Genomic DNA, 23,207 nt, shown 5'->3' with positions numbered 1-23,207 from the left:
GTTGTGGGCATTACAGTGATTGGCTGGCCACACAGCATCACCTCGAGTATTTAAAACTGGGCGCCGCCATCTTGGACACAGTCGCTCCGGATCAGATAGTGTAGGGAGAGTGCTGCTGAGCTAAGGAGTGATTTATACTGCGAAATAGGTAGAGTAGGGTCTCTAGAGCCTGCAAAATCAAACAAACAGTCCTTCTCAGGACTAATATCCATCCCAGATATCAGGCAGGCATGCAGGCTGTATAGGAGACGCAGTGGTTATACTAACAAACACTGCATTACAGTCCTGTGTGCTGCTGCTGCTCAAATTGCTAGACTTAGCCCCAGGTCTCAGGGGCCAGGAAAAATTCTTTTTTTTTCATCTAAATTTTTTTTTTTTTCCTCAGTCAGACTGTACAAATACCCATCTTATTAACCTTTCGGTATTTTTTCTTCCCCCCCAAAAAATTGAGTGTGTCTGTAAGTGTTCAGACACAAATATATCTGTTTAAAAGAGTCTGGTTTCGGCCAGATAACTAGGACTGTGTTTTTGCAGTTCCACCGTTCAAATCTCTGTATTATCCACTTTTTTTGCCTTTTCTCCATAAAAAAAAACAGTTTGAGTGTCTCGCTGACTGTTCAGACATGAATATATCTGTTTAAAAGATTCTGGTGTAGGCCAGAGAACTAGAACTGTGGTTTTCCTCTTCCACGGTTCAAATCTGGGTGTAATCCACCTTTTTGCCATTATTACATAAAAAAAAAAAGTTTGAGTATCTCGCTGACTGTTCAGACACAAATATATCTGTTTAAAAGATTCTGGTGTAGGCCAGAGAACTAGAACTGTGGTTTTCCTCTTCCACGGTTCAAATCTGGGTGCAATCCACCTTTTTGCCTTTTTTACATAAAAAAAACAGTTTCAGTGTCTCGCTGACTGTTCAGACACAAATACAGTTAGGTCCACATATATTTGGACAGAGTCAACATTTTTCTAATTTTGGTTCTAGACATTACCGCAAAGAATTTTAAACCAAACAATTCAGATGCAGTTGAAGTTCAGACTATCAGCTTTCATTTGAGGGTATCCACATTAAAATTGGATGAAGGGTTTAGGAGTTTCATCTCCTTAACATGTGCCACCCTGTTTTTAAAGGGACCAAAAGTAATTGGACAATTGACTCCAAGGCTATTTCATGGACAGGTGTGGGCAATCCCTTCCTTATGTCATTCTCAATTAAGCAGATAAAAGGCCTGGAGTTGATTTGAGGTGTGGTGCTTGCATTTGGAAGGTTTTGCTGTGAAGTAAACATGCGGTCAAAGGAGCTCTCCATGCAGGTGAAACAAGCCATCCTTAAGCTGCAAAAACAGAAAAAAACAATCCGAGAAATTGCTACAATATCGGGAGTGGCAAAATCTACAGTTTGGAACATCCTGAGAAAGAAAGAAAGCACTGGTGAACTCATCAATGCAAAAAGACCTGGGCGCCCACGGAAGACAACAGTGGTGGATGATCGCTGAATAATCTCCATGGTGAAGAGAAACCTCATCACAAAAGCCAATCAAGTGAACAACACTCTCCAGGAGGTAGGCGTATCAATATCCAAATCTACCATAAAGAGAAGACTGCATGAAAGTAAATACAGAGGGTTCACTGCACGGTGCATGCCACTCATAAGCATCAAGAATAAAAAGGCTAGACTGGACTTTGCTAACAAACATCTAAAAAAGCCAGCACAGTTCTGGAAGAACATTCTTTGGACAGATGAAACCAAGATTAACCTCTACCAGAATGATGGAAAGAGAAAAGTATGGCGAAGGCGTGCTACAGCTCATGATCCAAAGCATACCACATCATCTGTAAAACACGGCGGAGGCAGTGTGATGGCTTGGGCATGCATTGCTGCAAGTGGCACTGGCTCACTAGTGCTTATTCATGATGTGACACAGGACAGAAGCAGCCGAATGAATTCTGATGTATTCAGAGCCATACTGTGTGCTCAGATCCAGCCAAATACAGCCAAACTGATTGGTCGTCGTTTCATACTACAGATGGACAATGACCCAAAACATAAAGCCAAAGCAACCCAGGAGTTTATTAAAGCAAAGAAGTGGAATATTCTTGAATGCCCAAGTCAGTCACCAGATCTCAAACCAACTGAGCATGCATTTCACTTCTTAAAGACTAAACCTCAGACAGAAAGGCCAACAAACAAACAGCAAATGAAAACCACCGCAGTGAAGGCCTGGCAGAGCATCAAAAAGGAGGAAACACAGCGTCTGGTGATGTCCATGAGTTTAAGACTTTAGGCAGTCATTGCCAACAAAGGGTTTTCAACCAAGTACTAGAAATGAACATTTTATTTACAATTATTTAATCTGTCCAATTACTTTTGGTCCCTTTAAAAACAGGGTGGCACATGATAAGGAGCTGAAACTCCTAAACCCTTCATCCAATTTTAATGTCGATACCCTCAAATGAAAGCTGAAAGTCTGAACTTCAACTGCATCTGAATTGTTTTGATTAAAATTCATTGTGGTAATGTCTAGAACCAAAATTAGAAAAATGCTGTCTCTGTCCAAATATATATGGACTTAACTGTATATCTGTTTAAAAGATTGGTGTAGGCCAGAGAAATAGAACTGTGGTTTTCCTCTTCCACGCTTCTAATCTCCTTTTCATTACCCCTTTGCCATTGATAGTGTGATTGTAAGCTGTTTTACTTCATTTACAATGGGCAAGGTGCGTGGCAAGGGATGTGGAACTGGACGTTCTGGTGATGGTGCGTGCAGAGGATGGGGCCGTGGCCAAGGTGAAAATGTGCCGCAACCAACAGCCACATCTTCTCGCTTCCAGTTCTTGACTGAATTACTAGGGAAGCACACAACAACACCACTATTGCCAACTGATCTGTGTGAACAGGTTATTAATTGGATAGCAGATAATACTTCCAGTTACCTGAGCACCACCACTTGCAGTCTGTCTTCCACACGGTCAAGTCTTAGTAGCCATGAGTCTCGACCGCATACTTCTCCTCGCCCTGATCCTCCTTCCTCCCACCGAGTGCTGAGTGTCATCAGACAGCAACTGATCCCACAGTTGGACACTCTGAATAGCTGTTCACTGGTCCATTTCCATATTTCTGCCCCTCGCCTGCTCTGCTTGAAGTGCTGGAAGAGGAGATCCATTGTAGCGATGGCCAAATATTTGAACAGCCACGACCACAGGAAGACGACGCTGACAATTTGTCACAAGAGGTGGACAATGACGAGACACATTTGCCACGAAGTGAGGAGGAGGACTGTGCTGCGGAAGTGGAAGAGGAGGAGGTGGTGGATGATCTAGTAACTGACCCAACGTGGCAGGAGGACACACAGAGCGAGGCCAGCAGCACACAGGGGGAGGGAGGCAGAGTACCCCAACATGCAGGAAGAAGCAGTGTGGTGGCCGCAGACAGAAGGCGGGCAACCATTCCCCGTAACACCAACACGAGGGACATTGCCAGTACAACCTGTAGGTCTCCCAGAGTCTGGAATTTTTTTAAAGACTCTGCTGATAACCCCAAAAAGGCCATTTGTACCACCTGACAGGCCAGCATCAGCAGGTGGGACAAAACTACCAGCCTGACCACCACCAGCATGATCAGGCACATGCCAGCAAAGCACCCGACTTTGTGGGGCGAACACCAGGGTCCACGAACAGTGTCAGCGGGTGTCACTACTACTTCTACCACTGTTGCGCATGTAAGAAAACCCCCCGTTGTGTATGCAAGGCAATCCCCTGTCCATGCTGCATGCAAAGATGCCCCCCCCTCTCCGTCTTCACTTGTTATGGCAGTTTCTCAAAAAACTGCATCAACGTCCACGTCCACGTCCCACCGCAGCATTCAATTGTCCATATCCCAGACCTTTGAACGAAAGCGCAAATTCGCAGCCAACACCCCACAGGCCACAGTCCTAAATTCACACATTTCATGACTGCTTGCGTTGGAAATGCTGCCTTTTAGGCTGGTGGAGACGGAATCCTTCTGCAACCTTATGGCAGTGGCCGTCCCTCAGTACTCTGTCCCCAGCCGACACTTTTTTGCCCGGTGTGCCATCCCCGCACTACACAAGCACGTGTCCCAAAACATCTGCCGTGCCCTCAACAACGCAGTTACTGGGAGAGTCCACCTGACATCGGACACATGGACAAGTGCTTGTGTCCAGGGACGGTACATCTCCCAGACGGCACTTTGGGTAAACATAGTGGAAGCCGGGACCCAGTCGGACCTTGAGACGGAACACATCCTCCCCACACCGAGGATTGCAGGTCCTATGTCAGTCAGAGTTGCACCCACAGTATACAGCTCCTGCACATCATCCTCCTCCTCCTCCTCATGTTCAGCCTCCATCTCAGGTATCACCACATGAGTTTCAAGCTGGAAGCACTGCAGTACTTCCTCAGCCAAGTGGCAACAGGCTGTGCTGAAACTCATAAGCTTAGATGATTAACCTCACACTGCTTGTGAGTTGTGGACTGCTGTGAAAGATCAGGCAGATCTGTGGCTGAGACCGCTGAACCTACATCCAGGCATGGTTGTGTGTGACAATGGCCGTAACCTGGTGGCGGCTCTGAGGAGAGGCGAGATAACACACGTACCATGCCTGGATCATGTGCTTAACCTCGTGGTTCAGCGGTTTCTTAAATCGTACCCCGAGTTGCCAGATCTGGATCGTCAAGGTACGCTGCCTGTCAGCTCATTTTTGGAAGTCGGCTACAGCTTCCGCCGCCCTTGCTGTGTTGCAGCAGCGTTTGCAGCTTCCGGCACACCAACTGGTGTGTGATGTCCTCACAAGTTGGAACTCTACCCTCCACATGTTGCAAAGGATTTGTACCAGCTGCAACAAGGCCGTCGATATTCAGGTCAGAAGGCCCTTGCTGCAGAACTGTTAAAAAAATTTCCATCTGAACACGCTAGCGGAAGAGGTCATAGTTCGTTGCCCAACCAAGGTGTACAGGTGAGAGAGACGCAACTCAAATCCAGCAGAGGCAGGGGAACACTGTCAACTTTCTTGGACAGTTTTCTCAGACCCTCCCTTCGGACAGACCCTGAGGCGCGGGGTACTCTCACAAGGAGTGGAAAGTTTCAAAAGATGGTGAGGGAGTACCTTGCCGACTGTACCAGCATCCTCTGTGATTCCTCTGTGCCTTTTAATTATTGGGTATCCAAGCTGGACAATTGGAATGAACTCGCTCTGTATGCCTTGGAGGTCCTTGCCTGCCCTGCCGCTAGCGTGTTATCGGAGCGTGTTTTTGGTGCCGCTGGGGGAATTATAACTGATAAGTGCACTCGCCTGTCAACTGACAATGCTGACAAGCTGACCCTTGTCAAAATGAACAAGGACTGGATTGAGCCAGACTTCTCATCACCACCAAATCAAAGTAGAGTAACATAAAGTCAAATCCACTGTGTTATTTCGGGAGGTGTATTTCCATGCACCGCTTCAATCCCACACATGGGTATACGCTTCCTCATTTCGGCTGTTTTTTGCTCTTTTCCTTATCCTCAGCCTCCACCACCACTATACCAACAGGGTGACCGTGGTCCATGTTGCCAGCATTTCAAATTCCTCCCTCCTAATTTTTGGAAGTTTTTGCTTGGAAGGCAAAGGCAAAGACTATGGGAGACCCACTCCCCAATAATGGGAATACTGCTTTTAATATGCTGTACTGCATGGCTCTTGTAAGGGGTATTGCAAGTTCCTCCGTCCTAATTTTTGGCAGTTTTGCTTGGAAGGCATAGGCAAAGACTATGGGAGACCCACTCCCCAATCATGGGAATAATGTTTTTAATATGCTGTACTGCATAGCTCTTGTAAGGTGCATTTCAAGTTCCTCTGTCCTAATTTTTGGCAGCTTTTGCTTGGAAGGCATAGGCAAAGACTATGGGAGACCTACTCCCCAATAATGGGAATAATGTTTTTAATATGCTGTACTGCATGGCTCTTGGAAGGGGCATTGCAAGCTCCTCCGTCCTAATTTTTGGCAGCTTTTGCTTGGAAGGCATAGGCAAAGACTATGGAGACCCACTCCCCAATCATGGGCATAATGTTTTTAATATGCTGTACTGCATGGTTCTTGTAATTTGCATTGCAAGTTCCTCCTTCCTAATTTTTGGCAGCTTTTGCTTGGAAGGCATAAGCAAAGACTATGTGAGACCTACTCCCCAATAAAGGGAATAATGTTTTTAATATGCTGTACTGCATGGCTCTTGTAAGGGGCATTGCAAGTTCCTCCGTCCTAATTTTTGGCAGATTTTGCTTGGAAGGCATAGGCAAAGACTATGGGAGACCCACTCCCCAATCATTGGAATAATGTTTTTAATATGCTGTACTGCATAGCTCTTGTAAGGGGCATTGCAAGTTCCTCCGTACTAATGTTTGGCAGCTTTTGCTTGTAAGGCATAGGCAAAGACTATGGGAGACCTACTCCCCAATAATGGGAGTAAAGTTTTTAATATGCTGTACTGCATGGCTCTTGTAAGGGGCATTAAAATCGTCTTGTTAAGCTACTGTGACTTCCACGTCTCTTCCAAGGGGCATTAAACCGTCTTATTAAACCACTCCGAACTCCACGTCTTTTCCAAGCGGCATTAAAATCATTTTGTTAAGCTACTGTGACCTCCACATCTCTTCCAAGGGTCATTGATATTTTCTTTTTATTCCACTGTGATCTCCACCACTCTTCCAAGGTTCATTGATATTGTCTTTTTATTCCACTGCGACCTCCACCACTCTTCCAAGGGGCATTGATATTGTCTTTTTATTCCTCTGCGACCTACACCTCTCTTCCAAGGGACATAGATATTGTCTTTTTGTTCCACTGTGACCTCCACGTCTCGTCCAAGGGGCATTAAAACCGTCTTGTTAAGCTACTGTGACCTCCATGTCTCTTCCAAGGGGCATCAAAACAGTCTTGTTAAACCACTCTGAACTCCACGTCTCTTCCAAGGGTCATTGATATTGTCTTTTTATTGCACTGGCACCTCCACCACTCTTCCAAGGGGCATTGATATTGTCTTTTTATTCCTCTGCGACCTACACCACTCTGAAAAGGGGCATTGATAATGTCTTTTTATTCCACTGTAACCTCCACCACTCTTCCAAGGGGCATTGATATTGTCTTTTTATTCCACTGGGACCTCCACCACTCTTCCAAGGGGCATTGATATTGTCCTTTTATTCAACTGGGACCTCCACGTCTCTTCCAAGGGGCATTAAAACCATCCTGATAAACCACTCTGTACTCCACGTCTCTTCAAAGAGGCATTAAAACTGTCTTGTTAAGCTACTGTGACCTCCACATCTCTTCCAAGGGATATTAAAACTGACTTGTTAAACCACTCTGAACTCCACATCTCTTCCAAGGGGCAATAAAATCATCTTGTTAAGCAACTGTGACCTCCACATCTCTTCCAAGGGGCATTAAAACCATCTTGTTAAGCAACTTTGACCTCCACGTCTCTTCCAAGGGGCATTAAAATCGTCTTGTTAAGCTACTGGGACCTCCACGTCTCTGTGACCTCCACGTCTCTTCCAAGGGTCATTGATATTGTCTTTTTATTCCACTGGGACCTCCACCACTCTTCCAAGGGGCATTGATATTGTCTTTTTATTCCACTGCGACCTCCACCACTCTACCAAGGGTCATTGATAATGTCTTTTTATTCCACTGTAACCTCCACCACTCTTCCAAGGGGCATTGATATTGTCTTTTTATTCCACTGGGACCTCCACCACTCTTCCAAGGGGCATTGATTTTGTCATTTTATTCTACTGGGACCTCCACATCTCTTCCAAGGGGCATTAAAACCATCTTGTTAAACAACTCTGAACTCCACGTCTCTTCCAAGAGGAATTAAAACCGTCTTGTTAAGCTACTGTGACCTCCACATCTCTTCAATGGGATATTAAAACTGTCTTGTTAAACCACTCTGAACTCCACATCTCTTCCAAGGGGCATTAAAATCATATTGGTAAGCTACTGTGACCTCCACATCTCTTCTAAGGGGCATTGATATTGTCTTTTTATTCCTCTGCGACCTACACCTCTCTTCCAAGGGGCATTGATATTGTCTTTTTGTTCCACTGTGACCTCCACGTCTCGTCCAAGGGGCATTAAAACCGTCTTGTTAAGCTACTGTGGCCTCCATGTCTCTTCCAAGGGGCATCAAAACAGTCTTGTTAAACCACTCTGAACTCCACGTCTCTTCCAAGGGTCATTGATATTGTCTTTTTATTGCACTGGCACCTCCACCACTCTTCCAAGGGGCATTGATATTGTCTTTTTATTCCTCTGCGACCTCCACCACTCTGAAAAGGGGCATTGATAATGTCTTTTTATTCCACTGTAACCTCCACCACTCTTCCAAGGGGCATTGATATTGTCTTATTATTCCACTGGGACCTCCACCACTCTTTCAAGGGGCATTGATATTGTCCTTTTATTCAACTGGGACCTCCACGTCTCTTCCAAGGGGCATTAAAACCATCCTGTTAAACCACTCTGTACTCCACGTCTCTTCAAAGAGGCATTAAATCTGTCTTGTTAAGCTACTGTGACCTCCACATCTCTTCCAAGGGATATTAAAACTGACTTGTTAAACCACTCTGAACTCCACATCTCTTCCAAGGGGCAATAAAATCATCTTGTTAAGCAACTGTGACCTCCACATCTCTTCCAAGGGGCATTAAAACCATCTTGTTAAGCAACTGTGACCTTCACGTCTTTTCCAAGGGGCATTAAAATCATCTTGTTAAGCTACTGGGACCTCCACGTCTCTGTGACCTCCACGTCTCTTCCAAGGGTCATTGATATTGTCTTTTTATTCCACTGGGACCTCCACCACTCTTCCAAGGGGCATTGATATTGTCTTTTTATTCCACTGCGACCTCCACCACTCTACCAAGGGGCATTGATAATGTATTTTTATTCCACTGTAACCTCCACCACTCTTCCAAGGGGCATTGATATTGTCTTTTTATTCCACTGGGACCTCCACCACTCTTCCATGGGGCATTGATTTTGTCCTTTTATTCTACTGGGACCTCCACGTCTCTTCCAAGGGGCATTAAAACCATCTTGTTAAACAACTCTGAACTCCACGTCTCTTCCAAGAGGCATTAAAACAGTCTTGTTAAGCTATTGTGACCTCCACATCTCTTCCATGGGATATTAAAACTGTCTTGTTAAACCACTCTGAACTCCACATCTCTTCCAAGGGGCATTAAAATCATATTGGTAAGCTACTGTGACCTCCACATCTCTTCCAAGGGTCATTGATATTGTCTTTTTTTTCCACTGGGACCTCCACCACTCTTCCAAGGGGCATTAATATTGTCTTTTTATTCCACTGCGACCTCCACCACTCTTCCAAGGGGCATTGATATTTTCTTTTTATTCCACTGCGACCTCCACCACTCTTCCAAGGGGCATTGATATTTTTTTTTTATTCCACTGGGACCTCCACATCTCTTCCAAGGGGCATTAAAACCGTCTTGTTAAACTAATCTGAACTCCACGTCTCTTCCAAGGGGCATTAAAACTGTCTTGTTAAGCTACTGTGACCTCTACGTCTCTCCCAAGAGGCATTAAAACTGTCTTGTTAAACCACTCTGAACTCTACAGCTCTTCCAAGGGGCATTGAAATGTTTTTAATTAACTCAAATCTCCATGACTCTACCAACGGGCATTGCATTTCCTCCTAATTTTAGTTAGCTTTTGCTTTTCAATGCATAGGCGAACACTAAAGGAGACCAACTCCCCAATAATGGGCAGAAGGATTTTAGTACGCTGTCATCCCCGTCTGTTTCAAGGGGAATTGCAGTTCCTCATAATTTTTGGAAAGCCTTCCATTCACTGCTTAGGCCAACAGGGTACAGGAGACCCAGCTGCTATAAATGGAAAAAACGGTTTAGTTAAGGCCCTCTGACCACCATGTCGCTTCCAGGGGGCATTGGAGTGCCTCAAAATTTTTGGTAGGCATTGCACACACTGTTTGCCCTATAACTGTGTAGCCGAACCGCTCCTTTTGGTACAGAAACATATATTACAAGACAAATGTGGTTGACTGGCCTGATATTGATGTGAATGGTCCCTGTTCCACCTGCTCTTTCTCCTTTGCCACCTCCTCATCCATCATTCATCACCTGAAGCTTTGTTTTAACGGGAGTCATAGAACTGGGATAGTAGCAGGAAAACATACAGCAATCCTCGGATGAGGTAGGATATGCGCCAAAACACTGACCACCTCAGGCCTAGCCGCTACTACATACATGCACTTGCATTCCAAGGAACAGAAAGCTAAGAAGATGGATGGCCTCATGATCATGAATAATTTACTCGTTGTGTAGGAGGCTGACCACTGCTGCTGTCTACCTTCTGAACTTTGTGTTGAATCCTGATTGACCCAGGACTTGCAATCCTTTAAGTCGGGAGGACGTGTTCATCCCAGTGTCCAACTGTATCCCGGCTTCCACAATATTAACTCAGTGAGATGGACCAACCCTGGCCACATTCACTTGTCCACGTGTTTGTGGTTAGGCTGTCCTTCCCACTAAATGTACTGCGGAGTGTGCAGGTAATGATTTGGTATGCACGCTTCTGTATAAGGCGCACCGGGACAAATAGGGGCGGCGGGGGACCGTTTATGGACACCTGGCCACCTCCAGGTGCCTGGGGACCGTGTGTGGGCACCCGGCCACGGGGTGGCTGGGGACCGAGTATGGACACCTGGCCTCCCCGTCGGCTGGGGACCAAGCGTGGACACCCGGCCACCGGGCGGCTGGGGACTGAGTAGGGATTCCAGGCCGCTGAACCAGCCATGACCTGGTGCTCAGATTCCACCTCCACATGCCTAAAAGGCCCAATTTTAAGTGCAAGCAAGCAGTATGGTATTGCAGCCTTGGGGGTGGGTGGGTGGCAGGCTGCATACTTGCACTTGCATTGCAAGGAATGTGGGAGGTACAATTGAACACTGACCTGGGACAAGGACTTGAACGACGATAGTTGCAAGTCTGCAACGACAGGTGCAGGGCGTGAGGCATCTTCTCATGTGCCATGAACAGGGGGTTGGTGTGCACATACTACAGCGGAATAGGCTGCACTTCCCACCAAATGCACTGGGGAGGGCACAGGTAATATTTTGGTATGCGCGCTTGTGTATAAGGTGCACCGGGACAAATAGGGCGGCTGGGGACCGAGTATGGACACCTGGCTGCCCCCTGGCGGCTGGGGACCGAGTGTGGACACTCGGCCGCCGGGCGGCTGGGGACTGAGTATGGATACCAGGCCACCGACACAGCCATGACTTGGTGGCCGGCGTTTGCCTCCACAAGCCTCAAAGGCCCCATTTCAAGTGCAAGCAAGCTAGCAGTTAGTGTTGAGCCACCCCCGTAGTGTTCGAGTTCGGTTCGGTTCGTCGAACACCCGTGTGTTCGCCGAACTGTTCGTCGAACTGTTCGTCGAACACCTTCGAACACCGTTAAAACCAATGGCAGGCAAACAAAAACACATAGAAACACATAGAAAACACCTTCAAAGGTGTCCAAAAGCTGACAAACTGCTCAGAAGACACAACTAACACATGGAAAAGTGACAAGTACATATAGTCATGCGAAAAGAAAAGAGGTGGAGGAGTAAAAGGAGGGGGAGACACAGATATAGGCATGTCATGCCCTTCTAAAATCCAAAAAGTGAGAAGCCGAGAAGGCCAGTCCGCTCCTGCCCGTGCCACCTCCGTGTCGCCGGGTTTGTGCCAGAGCCGCGGTGAACCCTGACGGCCAGCCCCCCTCTCCCAATACTGGTGCCTGTCCGCTGGTGGGTCGAGAGAGCCCCCCTGTGGTGGAGGCAGCACTAAGCTTTTTAATTTAAATTGTCCCTCTAATTTGAATGAATACACTTTAAATCCATTTACAAGGATCTATTGGAGGGCAAGTCTCATGCCAGCAGCCGCGTAATTCCAGCTCCAGTAGCGTCCACTAAAGCTGCTGCAGTTAAAAAGCTTTTATAAGGATCGAGCTCGGCTGTCCACCGCAAGGCATCCTAGTGCCAGTCCCAGCCCCTATGCCTTGGGGCGCCTCCTGATGCTCTTCACTAAGTATCCCGTGGTCCCGAAGCATTTCCTTTAAAAAAATTAAGTGTCCAAACTACAGGTGGTGTAGCTTGCTTAACAGCCGGGATAATCCGCTGACTAGCAGACACTGCTACTAGGCACAAAGTATTTCCTGGGCTAGATGCAGTTAAAAATTTGTAAGTAGATACTCTCGTTGGATGCTGAGAAAGCATTCCATAGAGTCTCCTGGCACGCCATATATGATTCTCTTAAAAAGCTTGGGGTAGGGGTCTAGGGGACCCTTTTATAGCCAAAATCACGGCCCTGTATCACAATACGTCACCTAGGCTGAAGATAAATGGAACTGTAGCACCGAGGGCTCGGTTGCTACAGACGTATTGCACCTCACCCAGAGGTGTGATATCTCACTCTCAGATAAGGATGGAGTGTGGATCAGGACCCGACACCTGCATGCATTACACCACATTGCCGTGGGGCAGGGCGACCAATATGCCCCTGAGATGGGCACGACAGTCCCTGTCCCTGGCTGGAGTGGGGGGAGGGAACACTGAGGAAGGGGAACCCTGCAGTGCAGGAGCAGGGAGGAAGCAGTTCCTGGGTGCATTGAGAAGGGAGTATAAAAGGTGGGCACCATCTTAGTTCAGTGCAGAGAAGTCTGAGCAGAAGTGGCAGGGAGCAGGGGCTCTGCATGAGCTCTGCTCCGGAGGCGGGCCTAGTAACAGAGGCCCAGGCCTGCAAGAGGGAGAAGGAAGGAAGAGGAGCGGAGAAGGCTCCAGGAACGAGGAATGAAGGGATCCCAGGGGTGCGGACGGGCGAGTCGCCACCGCACGCCCGAATCCACCTGCGTGGAGGGGTCAGACCAAAGGGGGAGACCGGTCCCCGAACTAGTGGAGGCAGGAAACGACCCTCAGCTAGAAACCGGAGGCTCTGACATTTTATGTGGCGCAGCCCCTTGCTCCACCCGCTAGGAAGGCACCACATAGGGTCAGGGAAACTGGCGCCAAGTTTACCAAGAGGAGGCCCGAGGCAGCCGGACAGAAGTGTTGGTAAGAAAGGCCAGACAAAGGACACACAAAGGGGGTCCTGTGAAGCGCTCCAAAGTTATCTGGGAGTTGTCTGAGCCCCTCACCTGGTGAGCACAGTACGACGTGGGCAGCCGTTACCTGCAGACGTGGTCTGGATAATAAGAACTGTGAGTAAAGGCCCTGAACTGCATCACTGACTCCGTGTCGTTACTGCTGCTGCCCTGCACCATCACCCCCATCCTCCGCATACACTGCCCTGAGGCTATACTCCTCCCGTGGGGAGTTATGCTACGCTCTTCTGCACCCACAACACCAGCCTTAGCGGTCTGCCCTGTAGCGGCGGTTCACTCTGACCGCAATCCACGGGTGGCGTAGTCGGACATTTAAACATCAAAACCACATAAATAGTTCCGCCACTGGTTTGACCGCCCTGAGCCACGGAACCGGATCGCCGCCACGAAGACTACAACCACCAGCATCCACCAAAAAGGGTCCGGCTCCGGGTGTCCCAAGGCCCAGGGGGTGCGTCAGAACATTTTCATCACCTTTCACAATCACCAATGGGACAAGGCAGGGATGTCCTCTGTCCCCTCTCTTATACATCCTAGTGACGGAGCACCTGCTCTCATCAATTCGCCATAACCCCAATATTAGGTGGATTGAGGTGGGAGGCACCGAGTACAAGTGCTCTCTATTTGCTGATGATGTCCTAGTATATATCACTCAATCACATATATCCATCCCTGCTGTTATGGCTGAAATAGATCACTTTGTTACATGGTAAAATTTTAAAATCAATGCAGCGAAGTCTGAGGCCCTCGATGTCTCCCTCCCTAAATCCATATAGGATTCCATCCAGTCCAACTTTCCCTTTGCCTGGCCCTCACAGGGTATCAAATACTTAGGAATTCCTATTCATAGAGACCTCTCCCATCTATGTTAACTTAATTTTGGGCCCTTTATTGAACAATTCCATACAGACCACGGTTGGCAAGTTAGAACTGTAAGATTCACTACGTGAACCACTGGTGTTTTGTGGAAAAGCACATGTACACCGCGTTCCAAATTATTATGCAAAAAGTGTTTAGGAGTGATAAGGGAAGAATTTGTTTGTTTGTCAGTTAAACTCATTGATGGTGATGTGTGTCAGGGCTCTTTATATCACTGTAAGCAATTGCAGACACCTGTGCTAATTAGTTTGGCAGGTGTGTCCAATGAAAGGCAAGACTACTTAAGAAGGCTCTCTCACATTATTAAGCAGCCTACATTTTCTGCCAAAATGGGAAAGAAAAAGGATGTGTCGGCTGCTGAGAAGCAACAAATTGTGGAGTGTTTAGGTCAAGGCATGACTACAATCAACATTGTGCGATGATCAGGATGAAGTGTCTTGGCAATCAAGAAGTATGTAGCTGATTCACAGTACACACGTGTGCGTGCTGATAAGGGCAAATTGAGGACTCTTTCCTACAGGCAATTACGTCAGGTTGAAACAGCAGCGGCAAAAAAGCCTTGTCATTGCAGTAGACAAGTTTTTGAAGCTGCTTGTGCCTCCAACGTCCCCCGAACAACAAGATGCAGGGTCCTTCAGAGGTTTGCAGCTGTGCATATGCCATCCTGTCGACCTCCTCTATCCACTTCACACAAGCAGAAACGGCTCCAGTGGGCCAAACATTACATGAAGACTGATTTCAAAACTGTTTTGTTCACGGATGAGTGCCGTGCAGCGCTCGATGGTCCAGATGAATGGAGTGGAGGATGGCTGGTTGATGGACACCCCACGCAAACACGGCTACAGCGCCAACAAGGAGGAGGTGGAGTAATGTTTTGGGCTGGAATCATGGGGAGAGAGATTGTCGGCCCCTTTAGGATCCCTGAAGGCGCTAAAGATGAACTCCATAATGTATGTGGATTTTCTCAAACAGCACTTCCTGCCATGGTTCAAGAAGAAGAACCGTGTATTTCACAGCAAGATCATTTTTCTGCATGATAATGCACCATCTCATGCTGCACATAAAACATCTGCATCTCTGGCTGATATGGGCATAAAAGGGGACAAACTTATGGTGTGACCCCCATGCTCCCCTGACCTCTACCCCATTCAGAACCTTTGGAGCATCATTAAAAGGAGTGTCTATGATGGCGGGAGGCAGTTCACATCTAAGCAACAGCTCTGGGAGGGTATTCTGTCCTCATGCAAAACAATTGAAGCAGAAACCATCCAAAACCTGACAAATTCAATGGACGAGAGAGTTCAGAAGCTCCTTTCGAACAAGGGGTCCTATGTGAAAATGTAACATCACCTAGAATAAAGTTTTGAGTTGAAAACTGTTTGATTTCAGTTTCTAACAACCTGCTAATGCTTATAATTTCAAAAATGACCATTTTTTTGGTCTTTATTAAAATGAAAAGGTTGATCGAAAAGTTTGGGGGATCTAAGAGTGTGGCAACCCAGTAGTCATGATTACTTCGAATTCTGACAATATGAGGGTCATGCTGCAGGTAGTGCAGCAAGAAGGCACTTATGTGTCTTGCGCATCTCGGAGCCCCAAAATTATTTTCCGGGCTAGATGCAGCTAAAAATTATTTTTAATTTTAAATCTGGTGAAGCTTATTATAGATGGCCTAATAGGATCAGTGCTGCACACTGCTACAAAGCCCAAATTATTTTCCAGTCAAGATACAGATAAACATGATTAGTAATTTGAAAGCTTAAAACGGTTGGTAGGGTGATTTTAACCAATCATCAAGCTTTTACTCTCCCCAGGATGACACAGGGGTAGAAAAGTCGTTTCGGATCCATGATTTGTTCATCTTTATGAACGTGAGTCTGTCTATATTATCAGTGGAGAGCCGCGTGCGCTTATCTGTCAGCACACCACCAGCAGCGCTGAACACACGTTCAGACAGAACGCTGGCTGCGGGGCATGACAAGATCTCCAAGGCGTAAGTGGCTAGCTCCGGCCATTTATCCAGATTGGAAGCCCAAAAAGAGCAAGGGTCCAGTGACACAGTCGTGGCTTCAATGTTTACTTGGAGATACTCCTGTACCATCGTCTCTAGGCGTTGACTATGTGTCAGACTTCTTGTCTCCTGTGGCCTTGCAAAGGATGGGCTAAAAAAGTGGTGAAATGATTCCGCAAAATTGATGTTACCAGCAGATACTGTGGTTCTGTTACGGTTTGAGTGCTGAACACTTGACGGTCCCACGGTTGGCAAGTTGGAACTGTGAGATTCACTACGTGCACCACTGGTATTTTGTGGAAAAGCACATGTAAGATTCTGCAACAGTCTCTGCTGATACTCCTGCATGCGTGCATCCCTTTCTATGGCAGGAATAATTTCTGCAAATTTACTTTTGTACCGGGGATCTAACAGTGTGGCAACCCAGTAGTCAGGATTATTTCTAATTCTCACAATTCGAGGGTCTTGTTGCAGGTAGTGCAGCAAGAAGGCACTCATGTGTGTTGCGCATCCAGGAGTCCCTGTTGTGTTGGTGGCGAGGTAACAATCATGCTTCCTTCCTCTGTCCTCTCCCCCCAACCTCGCACAACAGAAATGTGATCAAGGTCTCCCTCATCTGATGAGTCTTCCATCAGTTCGTCCTCCACTTCTTCCTGGGCTCCTGCACCTTCCTCACTAGTTTGGCTGCTACCATGCGCCCTGGTAAAACCATCTCCCCCACTCTCACATGCCTGCCGCCTTGGTGCTGCCGACCGTCTGGACCTTGCAGATGTTAGCCCTTCCGCATACAACTCCTCCTCCTCTACTTCCTCCACCTCCTCTTGTGCCACCACCTGACTCCGAATTCTGTTTAACATGTGCTCCAGCATGTAAATCACCGGAATAGTCATGCTGATAATGGCATCGTCAGCACTAAACATCTTCGTCGCCATTTCAAAACTGTGCAGAAGGGTGCATAGGTTCATGATCTGAGACCACTCCTCCAGCGTGATTTGCCCCACCTCTGAATCTCGTTGGCCCAGGCTATACGTCAGAACGTATTGCACCAGGGCTTGTCGGTGCTGCCACAGTCGCTGCAACATGTGCAGAGTTGAATTCCACCGGGTAGGCACATCGCATTTTAGCCGGTGAAGTGGCAGGCCCAACGACTTCTGTAGAGATGTAAGTCGCTGAGCTGCGGGATGCGAACGGCGGAAGTGAGCACACAGCGACCGTGCCCTCTGCAGAAGGCCATCTAGTCTGGGATAGTGGGCTAAAAATTGCTGGACAACCAGGTTCAACACGTGAGCCATACAAGGCACGTGTGTGACATTGCCCCGGCGAAGGGCCGCACCCAGGTTTGCAGCATTGTCGCACACGGCCTTCCCTGGTTTCAGGTCCAGTGGAGACAACCATTCATGAAATTGGTTCTCCAGAGCTGACCACAACTCCTCAGCTGTGTGACTCACATTTCCCAGACATTTCAATGTAAAAACCGCCTGATGACATTGAGCCCTACTGCCAGCATAGTAAGGAGGTGTGCAGGATCCCTTCTGCGCAGTCAGAAAGCTTGTGGCATGACCAGACAGGCTTTGGGTGCAGGTGGAAGACCGAGAGGAGGTTGAGGAGGCAGAAGCAGTGGAGGAACTTTGACATAAAGAGGATTGACGCACAACTCGAGGGGACGGCAAGACTTGGACAGCAGCCCCTTGTCCTGCTGTCACCATAGTTACCCAGTGCCCAGTCAGCGACATGTAACGCCCCTGTCCATGCCTACTCGTCCAAGTGTCTGTGGTGAAATGCACCCTGTCACACACAGAGTTTCTCAAAGAAGCGGTGATGTTGTGTGCGACATGCTGGTGGAGCGCAGGCACACCTTTCTTTGAGAAGTAGTGCCGACTGGGCATCTGGTACTGGGGCACTGCGACGGACATAAGGTCTCGAAAATCCTCTGTGTCCACCAGGCGGAAAGGCAGCATTTCTGTAGCCAAGAGCTTGCAGATGGTGAAATTCAACCTCTTAGCTTTCTCATGGCTAGGAGGAAATGGTCTTTTACTTGTCCACATCTGAGGGACCGAGGGCTGGCTATTGTGCTTAGTCGGGGTTGATAAGGGTGTCCCCGGCAAACTGCCGGTCTGTGAGGAAGATGCAGGCGGACATGTTAGGTTGCCTTGATCCAAAGGTGGTGCTATCGATGTCGGACAGCGCTCAACACCAGCTGGTGTTACCACCTCCAAAGAAAATGATGACCTGCCAATCACGCTGGCTGTTGCGGGTAAAGAGGTGGCAGGTCTGCGCCCCAAAACAGGTGTGACTGCTGTCCCCCCAGTCACAGAGGATGAAGAGGCCGCGGATGCACAAGATATGGCAGACGGTGGTTTGCCCGGCCGGCTAGGCCGCATTGTAGCACACTGAGCTTCCCACTGCAACTTATGCTTCATGTCCATGTGCCGGTTCATGCATGAAGTACTCAAACTATGTATTTTTTGGCCTCTACTTAGCTTTTGCTGACAAATGTTACAGATAACACGAGTTGGGTCATCTTTATCGATCTGAAAAAATGCCCAGGCTATGCAAGGCTTAGCACCCATGCGACCTGAAGAGCCACCACGACTTGTGGTGAGAGGCAGAGTTGTGTTTGAGGATGCAGTTGTTGACGTGCTTCCAGTACTACGTCTCTGTCCAGGAAGGCGCAACCTGACCTCGTCGTCACTAGCATCTTCCTCCACCTCCTCTGCTGACCTCATCTCTTGGCTGACTGTGGGTTGACAGTAAGTGGGATCTCCGACCTCATCATCATCACCCTGTGCGTTATCACACCCGTCGTCCTCAGAGCCAACCTGTTCCTGCCCTGACAAAAAACTAAAGTTGTCGCTCCAATCAGGTATTTGAGTCTTATCATCGTCTTCCTCATTGTCTCCACCAACAGGAGTTACAGTTTGGGAATGAGGGTCTACATTATGGTCAGAACCTTCTGCGTCTGGTCCTGGATCCGACTCATAAAGATTCTGGGCATCAGTGCAGATCATTTCCTCGTCTGGATTCACAGAAGCGCTGGAGTCGACCTCTGATTCCCAGGCTATAGTATGAGTAAACAGCTCTGCAGACTCAACCATCTGTTCTACCTCATACTCAGACGGGCAGCTGGAGATTTGGGAGCTGTGAGGAAGCAAGTGCGATTTGGGTGACACCTTTGAGGACTGGAGTATTTGTGATGTTGAAGTTGATGTGGAGGAGAGCCCACTTAAAGGAGCACTTGATATCCGTTGAAGCACCTGCTGTTTTTGTGCCTCATCTGGAATTTGTAGCGATTGGCGTGGCCGTAAGAAAGGGATCTTATCACATTGTCCGCTAAAAGAAGTAGACATTTTAGTTTGGCTGGAAGATGGTCTTTCTTCTGCACCTACCCCACGGACACAACCTTTTTTCCCCTTCCCAACACGCCTATTCCCCTTTCCACCAGCAGCAGGCCTTTTTCCACTCATTTTGGTGGTTAACTAATTCACAACTCTGGAGTTGTTTGCACAAAAAAACAATGGATGGTAACCGAGCAGAGCTGAGTGGCCAAACTGTGGTATTAGGCCAAAACTATTGGCTGGGCTAGATGCAGAAAAAAATTATTTTTAATTTGCAACCTGATGGAGGTCAGTATAGATGGACTAATAGAACAAGTCCCACACGCTGCTAGAAGCCCAAATATTTTTTCAGAGATAAATGAAGAAAAAAATTATTTTTAATTTGCAACCTGATGGAGGTCAGTATAGATGGACTAATAGACCAAGTCCCACACACTGCTAGAAGCCCAAATATTTTTTCAGAGCTAGATGCAGAAAAAAATTATTTTTAATTTGCAACCTGATGGAGGTCAGTATAGATGGACTAATAGACCAAGTCCCACACACTGCTAGAAGCCCAAATATTTTTTCAGAGCTAGATGCAGAAAAAAATTATTTTTAATTTGCAACCTGATGGAGGTCAGTATAGATGGACTAATAGAGCAAGTCCCACACACTGCTAGAAGCCCAAATATTTTTTCAGAGCTAGATGCAGAAAAAAATTATTTTTAATTTGCAACCTGATGGAGGTCAGTATAGATGGACTAATAGACCAAGTCCCACACACTGCTAGAAGCCCAAATATTTTTTCAGAGCTAGATGCAGAAAAAAATTATTTTTAATTTGCAACCTGATGGAGGTCAGTATAGATGGACTAATAGACCAAGTCCCACACACCGCTAGAAGCCCAAATATTTTTTCAGAGCTAGATGCAGAAAATTTTTTTATTCAATTTGCAACCTGATGGAGGTCAGTATAGATGGACTAATAGACCAAGTCCCACACACTGCTAGAAGCCCAAATATTTTTTCAGAGCTAGATGCAGAAATTTTTTTTATTCAATTTGCAACCTGATGGAGGTCAGTATAGATGGACTAATAGACCAAGTCCCACACACTGCTAGAAGCCCAAATATTTTTTCAGAGCTAGATGCAGAAAAAAATTATTTTTAATTTGCAACCTGATGGAGGTCTGTATAGATGGACTAATAGACCAAGTCCCACACACTGCTAGAAGCCCAAATATTTTTCCAGAGCTAGATGCAGAAAAAAAATATTTTTAATTTGCAATCTGATGGAGGTCAGTATAGATGGACTAATAGAACAAGTCCCACACGCTGCTAGAAGCCCAAATATTTTTTCAGAGATAAATGAAGAAAAAAATTATTTTTAATTTGCAACCTGATGGAGGTCAGTATAGATGGACTAATAGACCAAGTCCCACACACTGCTAGAAGCCCAAATATTTTTTCAGAGCTAGATGCAGAAAAAAATTATTTTTAATTTGCAACCTGATGGAGGTCAGTATAGATGGACTAATAGACCAAGTCCCACACACTGCTAGAAGCCCAAATATTTTTTCAGAGCTAGATGCAGAAAAAAATGATTTTTAATTTGCAACCTGATGGAGGTCAGTATAGATGGACTAATAGACCAAGTCCCACACACCGCTAGAAGCCCAAATATTTTTTCAGAGCTAGATGCAGAAAAAAATTATATTCAGTTTGCAACCTGATGGAGGTCAGTATAGATGGACTAATAGAATGATGCTATGCCCAAAAGATTTTACTTCACTAGGTGCAGTAAAAAAATTGGTATTCTATACACAGGTGGTATATCTTGCAACACAGATAGGCTACTCCACTGACTAACACACTCTGCAATAGGCCAAAAAGGATTAGCTTTGCTAGATTCAGCCAAATGCTGTAAAAAAAACTTGCACAGCACTGGCACAGACCTGCCTGGCAAAAACTGATAGGAACTGATGTAACCTAGTCCTGAAAAGGACTCCAATTACAATTAGTCTTTACTCCCACAATCTATTTATTTAAGAGCACAGACCTGCCTGATAAAAGTCGTAGGAAATGCTGTAACCTAGTCCTTAAAAGGACTGCAATCACAACTATTCCCTACTCCCAATCTACCTGTATATTTGTGCGAAAATTGGCTTGAAATTAACAAGGTATAGCGCACACAGCAACAGCGGTGCCGTCTAACACGCAGCTGCAGCAGTGAGAAAATGGTGGCGACGGGGAAAATGGCTTGGTCTTATAGGGCAAGGACATGTGACATACACTGCCAATCACATATGCCCTTGCTTGTGTGAAAAAAAGCACTTCGCTCCGTGTGTGCGCTGCTGATAGGCTGACAGATTGCACCTCCCACTGCAAATGCGGGAAAGAGAAAAAAAAATGGAGATCTTCATTGTTCCTGCAGAGATCCATCCCCTGCCCCTCCCCCCGCCCCGCTGTACACTCAAACTGCGTATTAACATTAATTTTCATCATTACTGAGAAAAAATCCAGTTATGATTTTGGTGCACGAACAGTTATCGAACATAACCTCGAACAGCCGAATTTTTCTCAAATTGTTCGTGTTCGCCAACCGGCTCGAACACCGCCCAAAACAGCTCGAATTTGAGATTGGCGAACAGTTCGAGTAGAACAACGCTCATCTCTACTAGCAGTATGGTATTGCAGCCTGGGGGTGGGTGGGTGGCAGGCTGCATACTTATGCTTGCATTCCAAGAAAACAAAGCAGATGCTAACTTCTATCATCATCATCATGCTCTTCACCTTGGCACTCTCAACTCCCCTGATGGAGATGCCAGGGCCCACCGGAGGAGTCTCTGTTGTCTGGTTGGCTTGTCCAATGCTGCCCTAAAGCAGGCCAGGCTAAGAAAAGTGTGGGGAAGGTTCCCGGGACAAATAGTGGTGGCTGCGGACTGAGTTTGGAGACCTCGCCGCCGACGCAGCCATGAGGTAGTGGCCAGCTTCGGCCTCCTCAAAACTGAAAGGCCCCATTTCAAGTGCAAGCTAGCAGTATAGTTTTGCAGCTTGCGGGTGGGTGGGTGGTTGGCTGCATATTTGCGCGTGCATTGCATGGAATGGGGGAGGTACAATTGAACACTGCCCTGGGACAATGACTGCACGGGGATAGTTGCAAGTCTGCATCTTCTGATGCGGCAAGGATCACTTCTGATGGGCACACTTTTAGGCAGTGACCTGGGTATCAGAGGTGCTTCCAGGGGTCTTCCGCATGCTGTTCCCATGTCTTTTCAGCACTGTATGCATGTGTCACACAGCACATGGCCAGATAAGGTTGTAAAATGTTAAAATGACATTTCCCGGTGAATGTATTTGTCACGGTTGAAAGCAATACAAAAGTGCAAAAACGCATACAAAATGCTACTTGTAAACATAGCCCAAGGTGTGGAGGAGTATTTTTGTTTTTAGTTATTTATTTTACCATGGAAAAGTTTATTAACCGTTTCTCTTTCGTTTTTGAACGTTTTATTGTGAGCCCTTAAAAGTGGCTTAATACCTCTGACCATGTTGTCGACAGCAGTGACCTGGGGGTCAGAAATGCTTCCTGGGGCCACTATCGTTTTGGGCACTTTTTGGGCTCTCTACAGACTGCCGGGGGTGCCACCGCAAAAATGCTCGGGTCTCCCATAGACTAACATTGGGCTCGTTGCTCGGGTCGAGCACCCGAGTATCACGGTGAGCTCGACCCGAGCATAGAGCACCCGAGCATTTTAGTGCTCGATCAACACTAATCGTTATGTCACAATCAAGGCCAAATCCTAATGCTTTGT

Source organism: Phyllobates terribilis, unplaced genomic scaffold (assembly GCF_046119375.1).
Source record: "Phyllobates terribilis strain yellow unplaced genomic scaffold, ASM4611937v1 Scaffold_1__5_contigs__length_1240528914, whole genome shotgun sequence".
Classification (NCBI taxonomy): domain Eukaryota; kingdom Metazoa; phylum Chordata; class Amphibia; order Anura; family Dendrobatidae; genus Phyllobates; species Phyllobates terribilis.
This window is presented reverse-complemented; position numbering follows the sequence as displayed.